General features: G+C 46.4%; 1 protein-coding gene across 1 annotated transcript in view; it reads left to right on the top strand.

Annotated features, from left to right (window-relative positions):
• Window positions 1–10,482, top strand: part of PHYHIP (phytanoyl-CoA 2-hydroxylase interacting protein) — a 35,780-nt gene continuing 25,298 nt past the window's right edge. Inside the window, exon 1 of the mRNA XM_063310906.1 lies at window positions 1–113. The gene's annotated coding sequence lies outside the window, so the exon portion shown is untranslated. The remainder of the gene's footprint in view (window positions 114–10,482) is intronic.

The following is a 10,482-nucleotide window of genomic DNA, read 5'->3' as shown; positions in this document are numbered from 1 at the left end:
CCCACCGGGACGTGCCTGCCTGCCTGCCTGCCCCTTTCTGGCTCCGTCGCGCTCCCCCGCGCCGCCGCCACCACGTTAGCTTCCCAGCGGCCCGGCGTCTCCTGCGGAGCCAGGTAAGGCGGCGTAGCAGGTGGCGGAGTGGGGGCAAGGAGGAGCGAGCCAAGGCTCCGGCCCCCAGATGTGGTCTTTTGGTAGCTCAATCGCAGCGCGGTACGCACAGCAGTTAGAGCAGCCTTCCGCCCCGGTGTCTTCCTGACACCAACCTCCATCATCCTCCGCCAGGTAGTGGTCGCTAATAGCCCAGGATACCCGGAGGGCAGCTGGTTGGGCGACCGCCGCTCCTTCGGTGACCTTGGGCCGATGCCTTCAAGAGGAGATGGGGGACCTGTAATCCCACAGAGGATTTCAAGTTCGTCCCGTGGATGGTGGTGCTGCAGTCAGTGATCTATGAGGACCCTCGAGCTCCCCATCTATAGGTCAACCCCCAATCCATAGGTCAAGGTTACTGTGTGAGGTGGGAGAAGACAGGGGCGAGGGGAGAGGAAATAAGCTGTTCGGGTCTTTGAATTGTCTGGAAAAAAGCCAGGGTGTCAATGTAATAGATAGAAATAAACTACAAGACATGCATGTTGAAATGAACATTAAATGAACAACTTTCAATGCCGCAAGAAGGGACAGCCAAGGGTAAATGTCTTTCTCCTGGTGAACGGGGGCCAAGTCCCCCCCCCCATTCCTTCAACACCCCCTCCCCAACTTCTTTCTTTTGAGGAGGACCAAGGGGCCACATGGTATCCCGTGCAGGCAACCTGGCTGTTGTGCCTTTCTGGGCAGAAGATGAGCTTGGAGGGGACACATTTCCTGAGGGCAGTTGGCAAACAGGGGCTACTGTGGGGTGGAGGTTGCCGAAGGCGGGAACTGTTTGCTACACAGCACAGAAGCCCTCCTTCTTGCCTGCCAGGCAGAAGGAATTTGGTCTCAACAGATTTAGACCCAACTTGGGGGTCCTATTTACCCAGTGTTTTTCACGCTTGGCCTCTTGAAGATGGGTGGACTTCAACTCCCAGAATTCCCCAGCCAGCATGGCTGGCTGGGGAATTCTGGGAGTTGAAGTCCACCCACCTTCAAGTGGCCAAGCGTGAAAAACACTATTAGTGGATTCCTGCTCCATTCCTGCTCACTTTGCCAGCTGCTTAATGATGGCTATTAAACCTGTCAGGTTGAATTCCATGAGGCCCCAGGGCAGGGACTCCTCCTGGCTTCTAGCAGGAAGAAAAGCCTGAAGAACTGCATCAGGGCTTTGGCAAATGTATTTATTTATTTAATTCAATTTCGAATGCAGGCAGGAGTCCTAAAATCAAGCCCTTAACAGTTGTGTGTGTGCCCTTTTACAAACTTGGAAGTGCATACCTGTGCCCGTACACAATTTTTGGTATGTGCAGATGATGGGCACGTGAGCACATGTCTGTGGTATACGATGAGAGATTTGTGAGCAGGAGTGCACATCTTTGCACCCAGGCAAAGCATGTGTCATCACGAGAAGGTGAGATAAAATTATTCTGTGTGCAGTCAGATAACTATGCATGACAAATCGATGTAGCTGTTTTATAACTGCGTGTTTACTTGCGCAGTGGATTGACAAGTCAAGACATTGTGGTTAGGAGAAACATTTTGGAAGACCTGGTATCATATCCTGGCTTGGCCAAGAAGCTTTCTGAGTGACCTTTTTCTCATTCCTTACATTGAAGTAAGTTTTAGGAAGGTTTGTTTGGATTGTGGCTTAGCCCGTTACGTGAAATCATTCCATTGTAGTTTATTCAATAAACCTTGATGTAGAAGACATGGTTCTACCCAATGTGCCTCTTTTCAGCTAAGCTAAGTCCACTGGGGTGTTGAGCAAGGAAGTGGGAGAAGAGGCAGACTTGGTTTGCTACTCTTAGCAACTTGAGTAAAGGTAGGGTAATGTGATAATGGAATAAGAAGCTAGGGTTTGGACACAGTGAAGGGGCATTGCAGGCAATCTTTCAAAATGATGGAAAATAGTAAGAACTTGGACTATTCATTCAGTCACAAACCTCAAGCTGGTATAACTGAATTCCAGATGAAAGATTTCTCAAATCTATATACTATGTATTGATAAGTGATGCTATTGATCTAAGAAGATTGCTAGGTTGTATTTGGGTACTGGGTTATTTCTAATATATGTCCTGGGCTTCAGAAGTCTGTGTGAGTGATCCTAGGGAGTGCCTATTAATTTGTTTACCCATTTCTGAGACTTAGAGGCTACCCAACCTCAAAATGATTCTGGGTGGCTCACACCAGGTAAAAGCAGTAAAGAAAACAATGAAAAACAGCAAGAAAATCCTGTGTGTCTGGACAAACTCACTTTCTTTAATAACAAACACATCACCTACAGAGCTCTACGAACACTCCACCCCAAGGCCTGGGAGAACAGCTAGCTCTTAAAGGCCTTCCAGAACATCATCAGGGTTGGGGTGACACAGATCTCTGGGGGTATAATTCCAGAGGGCAGAGGCTATGACTCAGGAAGCACGCTTCCTAGCTCCTGATAGTTGGTATTGTTTGACTAAAGGGACACGCAGTGCACTGACTCCACCTGATCTTACTGGATGGGCAGAAACTATCAGAGATAGACAGAGGGTGGAATTCAAAATCACAGACTATTGAAGGTGTACAAGTTCAGCTAAGAGGAGAAGGGTCTAAATGTAGCTGTGAAGGTATGCATGCGTTATGTACATATATCCATATGCCCTTCCAAGTGGGTGATTACAAGCAGGTATGCTAATATGAGATGTCCAGAACTGGTAATCTGAAGATAGGTAAAGTCTCTTCTGAATTTAGCTGGACCCTACATCAATTCTATCTACTTCATCAGTAGATCTCTTTAGTTCTATTGGCAATGGAATGGAGGTGTTTTACTATTGCCTTCTTAAGATCTGAAAAAGTAGAGAGATGGTCCATAGAATTGCCAAGAATTGGACACAATTGAATGGCTAGCGTCATCTTCATCATCTTCCAGAATGATGGGGAGGGCGATTTGACCTATCAGGTCTATCCTACAGCTTTGGTGTTTTCTGGTGGTCTCCCATCCCAAATTCTAACTACAGTAGGCCCAACCCTGTTTAGGTAGTGGACATCAGCCACCACTGGCTAGGTGCTGCCATCTAGCTAAACACCGGTGAGGTGCAGATGTTTATTTAGGACTGCAGCGCATAAGCTAGCTCAGGAAGGCAGGGTGTATATTTCTTGGGCTGAAGGAGATTTGTCAACATACATTTTATTATGTAAAGATGAGGGCAGCAGTAAGACGTTTGAACAGCCTCACCTAGTGAAAAATGGTATGATGGGCAAATCAGCACTGGACACTTTCCCCCTTCTCTAATTGGGACTGTGGGCGAAGGATTATAGTCAATGTCCTTGTGCCGCAATCCCAGGCCAGCTCCTTTTCTTCCTGCACAGTTATTCAGAATAGTCACATTTTAACCATTTAATCAAGTCGTACACTACACTAACAATCAGTCGTGCAGGAGTGAATTAAGTGAAAAACCCAGATTGGCTGTGATGTTTGTATGATCTCAGGCAAAGAACCTATACGGGTGTGTATGTGTACGCGCATAGGTCCAACAGTGTCTAAATGTTCGCTTTTGAATGCATTTAAGATTTATTTATGGAGGGGTATTTCAAGAGCATCTGTTGGGCTCACTGTTGTATTTTTGAGCATACGTATGATAGCGTTGTGAAGACGGTGCCAGAAGAGATGATGATGAAGATAATTTAGTGCAGCCACTTGTGTGCGGCTTTGCTCCAGGGTGTATAATGCAAATTTGTTTAAGGAGAAAGGAGAGAGAGAAAGAGACAGGGCTAACCTACTCCTGTCCCAGCCTTTTGCATCTGGAACAGGAAATGCATCCACCCTCTTTCTTTGCATGCACTCATGCCTCCTCTTTAAAACATCATCACCACCTTTCTCTGTTTTTTCTTTCTTGCTCTATAATACATCATTACCCCTCCACCTCTTTTCTCCTTTCACACGTACACTCCACCAACAAATAAATACATGCTCCATCCATCCACTGCGGTACGCAAGCAGATATAATTGCTCATAATCACAGTATTGACGGGCTGGCCAAAACTAACACATTTTCAGAGCAAAAGCACACATTTGGGCAGAGGGGATCTCACTGCAAGCTCTCCCAAGCCCATAGGATTCCTGAAATATTTCCGGAATAGAGATCAGCAACCCAGATTCAAATCTTTACATTGGCCTTCTCCAACCAGCCAGCTTGGAGATGTGTTAGACTCAGTGCGTACACATTCCTGCCATAGCCATGTTGTCTGGGAATCCTAGAAGGGGAAGTCAAAATTGGGGAAGTCCTCATCTTCAGTCACTCTGGAGCTGCTTCTTTCCAAACCCCTATCTTTTTGCTGAAGTCTTTGAGGATGAGATCAGAATGTTCAAAGTGCACTATGCAGGTGGAAATGAGAAAGCAGATATTATGTAAACCATGTTCTCTCCAGAAAGGAACAGAGCAATCTGTCTTCTGCCGAACCAGCTCTGCCCAAATTGGCCGTTACTGTTCCGGGTTTGGGGAGAGGCCTTCTCAATCTACCTAGATCTGCTACAGATTGCTTCTGGGATCTTGTGCATGCTAAACGGGGCATTGCCTTTGAACCTGTTCCTCCATGTGCTGGTCTGCTTAGCTGGCATCCTGTTTTTCAGATACAATACAGTAAATGTCTTCTGGAGTGAATGGCATTTTGCTCCCAAATGATAAGGCCACCAGCAGGCTCCTGCTTCCCTTTTTGTCCTTTTAATAGGAAAAAGCGGGCAGAGTAGACGGAGTTGCCATCAGCAAGAACAGCAGCTTTTCCAGGTGGGACAGGCTGCCAATATGGCAGCAAAGGGTGGGGGGACAGGAAGAAGGAAGAGGGGTGGGTCATTTGGAGAGAGGTGTTGTGCTAGAACACTCTCTGAATTTTGATTATGGACCTTGGGGGAGGCATGTAGTTTTCTGTCCTGCAAGAAATTTCAGCGCTGCAGTAGTTCCCCTTCCCCACCCCCACGCTGCAGCTTCAGTCCTGTGTGTGCCTGTGGGACTCTTGCTCAACTCTGGAGGCAGTTAGTTTCAAGTGACAGTGACTCCAAAAGTGCAGTGGATCCCTTGGGGGGAAGAATCTGCTCAGAGAAAGAGACCATGCTGAAGTAGCACGGCTATGCAGGAATTAGAGCCCAGATCTCCGTGACCCAAGCATGCTTCCAGACAAGCTGTAATTTAATCATTCCCCTGGAAAGGTGCCTTGTCACCTTCCATTTGCAATCCTCCTGTGTTTCCCCACTATTTTGTAGCAGAAAAATGGAGGGGAGAAAGCTGAATGGAGGTGTTGAAGGTTCTGGTTTTTGTTTAACTAGCTGCCCTGGCTAGGAATGGTCATTCTAGGAACACACTCTCCATCTCCTCCCCTTTGAACAAATGAAGCCCCAAAAGCAGGCTTCCTCTAGTTGTGTGAGACTCCAGCTTCCATCATCCTCAGCTAGTAGGCTTTGTGAAGAGCTTGTCTCAGAAGGGCCTAGGGGTATTGATGTCCTGTCGGTGCACTCTGGTCTGGCACAGAGCACTGGCAAAGGGGACTTCCTAGAAGGCAGCATATGGGGGGACCCCCTTGGGGGCAGTTGGAGATCCAAATGCCTCTCTCTGCGTCTTGGAAAACCACCTTGAGGACATCTGGGTGAAGGTGCCCACGTGCCTGGGCACGCACGCCTGGTTTTGATATCCAAAGGGAGGCCTGCCTGCCGGGGGTGGGGGGAGCTGTGCATTTCCACGTGACAGTCAGGGATGTCGGTGTTTGGGGACACGTGAGCGAATGGCAAGCAGGCGGCTGCGTGGGTTTGCCAGTGGGCTGTGTGCTGCTGAGGATCTGAATCAGACTGTTTTTTTGGCACCGTCTCTTGGCAAGGACATTTCAGCCTGATTTTCCTGACCATCCAGGGAGGTGGTATGAATACAACAGCTTGCTGTGGCAGAAGCTTGCTTCTTTCGCTTCTCCCCCTCTACCTCTCTGGCTTGGCTCAGTGCCCTGACCTGCCCGGGCAAGGGAGCGGTTCCCCTGCTGTGCAGGCACGTTGGAGGGGAAGGGCTGGAATGTCACTTGGGAGGGGCTGTGGGCAGGACTCCAGTGACATGTGCAATCCCCCTTCCAAATGAAATGAAGAAGAAAAGTTGGTCCATCAGCAAGATGGCATCCGCTTTCTTATCTTCTCGCCTCAAGCTCCCTTCTTTGCAGTAGAGCATTTTTGATTTCCATTTCACAGCCTTCCCCGTGATGATCCTGCTGATCTGCACACTGGCCTGTTAATTTGGGTCACCACCCTAGAATCTGATGCTCCTCTGAGAACAGAGGGATGCCTCCGAGCTTGTTTGTCAAGCCACCAAACATGCACAGGAGGCCCCGGAAACTGGAGTAGCATTGCTTTGCAAAACTTCTGTTCTGGCCCAAGGTTTCCTTCACCTGTGTCGAAGCAGAAACTGCCATTGTTCCTAGGCAGCATGGGTTGGGACGAGGAGAGATGGAGTTTGAAACATCTGGAAGGCACCAAATTGGGAAGGTTTCCTGGTTGAGAAAGAGATGATGAAGAGTGGGGCGTGATAAGAGGTCGCAGCAAAATGTAAACAGCAGAGAGGATCAAAGGTATGAACCCTCCTCTCTGATAAAAATGAGTTTTGGAATTAGGAGGTTTGGGACCCTGAAAGGACTACATAAATATTTGATAGTATTTGCTGCTACAAGTTCTGTGTGGCATCGGAAAAAGTATCTTATACTGAAAAAGATACAAATTCTAATTTAAATCAATTTGGACTAACCATTAGGAAAGATTTTTCAAGTGCACACATCAGCTGTTTGATAGTGGGATGGTAAAGGTGTCTGGTGTAGCAGAAGTCAAAACATTCAGAACATCAGAACCCAGAAATATTCCAGCTGTGGAATGAGGTCAGCTGAGGTTCTTACCCCAGAGGTTCCCGATTTCCTACTCAAGTTCAGCTGATGTCCCTCAGGCTGGGTTACATTGCTGTCTATTGGGAAGCAAGAATCTACTCTGCAGACCACTCTTCTTAAGGTGCTTCGCCAAACAAATTGGAAGCCTCCACCTCTCCACCTTCTGATGCTCAGTTCAGAGATGGTTGTACTTTTGTGGCCGTGGCAGTCACATCTGTGTTTCAGGAGCTAACTCCAAAGGTGTCCGGCCAGGAGCAGCAGAAGACAACTCTGCCAAGATCTCAGAGCTGGTCCCTGGTGCCTCAGGATTGGCTTTGCTAGATCTTTAAAGTTCTCATTCAGCCTAATTACTGCTTCTGAGGAACAGTCATCGTCTTCTGAAGCAGAGTCTTTGAGGGCCCTCGCAAGCTGAAGACTGTAGCTCTGACGTTAAAAGAGGAATGGTAAGATCGTTGTTGCCACTTGTGTACATCCATTTTTCTCTTGTCCACTCTCCCCATCACATACTGAGTTACTTCAAGTGTTCGACATGAACTGGCCTGTCATAAACTGTGCCAAAGTCTAACATTGCATTCAGGTGCTGTCTATTACCCGGGGAGGAAGACATCTTGGTCACTATAATGGTGCCCAGAATGGAGAACTCTTGTCCCCCAAAGGCCCAATTAGCTTTTTCACTGTTGGCTTTCAGTCAGACTGTTAAGAACTTTTCATTCTTGTTGCACCAGAATAATCCATCTATTGTTTATGTCTCTGTGCTGTTTATTTATTTATTTACTGTATTAATTTACATTGTAGAGAGTTTTTCCATCTAGGCCAGCATTGGACTGGACAACTTTCTGTAATCTCCTGGGATGACAAGCGTTCATAGGACGCTGCCTTATACTGAATGAGAACCTTTGATTCATCTATATAGCTATTGTTAACCCAGGCTGGCAGTGATTTTCTAGGAATTCAGGCAGATGACACAAAATTAGATGGAGAATCAATACCCCAGAATACAGAATTACAATTCAAAGTGACCTTGAAAAGGTTGAAGAGAAGAGCTGAAACTAACTCAATGAAATTGTACAGAGACAAATTCAAAATTCTTCAGTTAGGTAGTGAAAAGAAAATGCATGGGTACAGGAGAGGAATACCCATCTTGGTTAGGGTTGTGTGAGAAAGAACTTGGAATAAATGTTTATTTATTTATTTATTCAATTTCTATTACCGCCCATCTCCCCCAAAAAGGGGAGATGATTTGATTTCAAAGTGAATATGAGCCAGCATATGTGATGCGGCTGCAAAAAACACAAGTACAATTTTGGGCTGCATGAACAGAAATCTAATTTTCAAACCACAGGAAGTAATGATGATTCATTCCTCTTTATTCTACTTTGTGAGATCCCAGCTCAAGTGGTGTTTCCAATTCTGGGCACCAAACTTTAAGGAAGATTCTGAGAACCTGGAGCAGGTTGGGAAAGAACAACAAAAATCCAAGGACTAGAAATTAAGTCCTGTGATTAAAGGAGCTGGGAATGCTTAACCTTGAGAAAAGACTGGGGTGATTTGATAGCTCTTTTTAAATCCTTGAGAGGTTCTCTATCATTTTTTTTAGCACAGGTCCAGAATAATGGATTTAAGTGACAGGAAGGCAGATTACAACTGAATGTTAGAAGAAACTTCCTAACATCAGAGCGGTTTAACAGTGGAATTAGTAGCCCAGAGAAGGGATGAAAACCCTTTCACTTGATGAGTTCAGGTGGAAGGTAGACAGCCATCTGTTTGAGATGTTATTTTTGGAAAATTTCCTGCAAATGAGCAGGTGGTTGGACTCAATGGCCTTGACCGCCACTTGCAATTCTAGGATTCAAAAATAATTCTGATCTCACCTGAAGAGGCCAGGCAATAATGTTGGAACCTTCTGGATGTAAAGCAGTTATTCTCTCGTAAGCCAGAACCTCAGATGTGGTCTATCATATTTAGGGGCATCAGGTTATGGAAGACTACATCCCATAAGGAGCAATGCTTCCATCCTCTCCTGGTATAATGCCATGAAGATGTGTTGGACTTCAATTCCCATAATTCTCCAGTCAGCATGGCCAACAACCGGAGATTATGGGAGTTCATCCCATTCATCTGGCGAAACCAGACCAGGGAAGAGGTACCTGAAAAATCCATCCCCAATACATTGTCCTCTGTGCATACATCCTTTCATCTAAGTGTGGGATTTGCAAGCACTTACTAACTTGTCACATGTCCATAGTCATTACCCGCTGAATTGTCAGCTGCCTATTCCCCAAGTCATGCTCATTAATGGGGCCTCAAGGTATCAGGATGACTTAGCCATTGCTGCTGGAAGAGAGCAGCTTATCCTCATTTTTAGGATCTTCTCAGCACCATTGAGTGAATGCCAGAAACTGCAGCAACATTCCCTCTGCAGCCAAGCTTCAGGACATTGCAAGCTGTTCTGTGGTATACTCCGCTTGAGGGATAGAAGACCTGAAGCCTGCCCGAGAAGGCAGTGGTGGAGTGTAAATGCTTTTGTGCTTTTGATATCAGGGATGTCCGGGTTCATGCTTGCCCAGAATTTCTTTGGGAGATTAGAAGCAGTTGAGTCAAGATTCCCATCACTGGGTCCTGCACCCTATGAACTATTACAAGACGGCTGCTTGCTTGGCATTGAGTTGGATGGATCCAGAGAATGTGATACCATGCACTGAAAATGCAGTATTGGGATAGATCTGTTTTTCCTCCAGCTGTACTTTGTGCTCCAACAGAGGTGAGAACTCTTTGGCTTCCTGAAGCATTTCTGACCGAAGTCTCTTCCTGGCTTAAAGGAGATTACATTATAGAACGTCCCTACAATGTGGCTTGGAAAAAAAGCCAGCTGATTGTTCTTGCCAGTGTTCACGCTTTGCTGAGCAGGTTTCCTCCATGTCAAGAATCCCTCCCAGGTTACTGAGCTCTGTCAGCCTTCAGCAATGGCACATTTAACACCCACATGCTCACCCAACCATGCACTTGCTTCGCTCCTTTGAGTCAGACTGGAATCTGAAACATCTCTTGTACGTGAGCACCAGCTACCTGCCTGCAACTGTCATTCTTGGAATGGGGAGTGCTGCAGGGCAAGAACTTGATCAGGGTGGAATTTGGGGAGGGAGGTCACCAAAATTCCTCACCTAGTCCTCTGGCCATTGCCTCAGAAAGCACTTCCTTTCTTCTCTTATTGAGATTGTGCTTGCAGCTCCCAGCAGCCTGGTAGCATTCCCTCCTAAGCATGGAAGAACTGGACAATTTTTGCAGCCTATGAAAATGTGCATTGATGTGCTGAGTTAATACATATTTTGAAATGCATTTTGTAGCATCATGCTTATTCATTATCCACAGGGGTATTACTGCTACACATATCAGATCTGAAAGAGATTCCTAGGTAATGCTTATGCATTTGAAACCAGCTGCTATGCAGTATTTAAATTCACTCAAAAACTG

This window comes from Candoia aspera, chromosome 9 (assembly GCF_035149785.1).
Source record: "Candoia aspera isolate rCanAsp1 chromosome 9, rCanAsp1.hap2, whole genome shotgun sequence".
Lineage (NCBI taxonomy): Eukaryota > Metazoa > Chordata > Lepidosauria > Squamata > Boidae > Candoia > Candoia aspera.
This window is presented reverse-complemented; position numbering and strand designations above follow the sequence as displayed.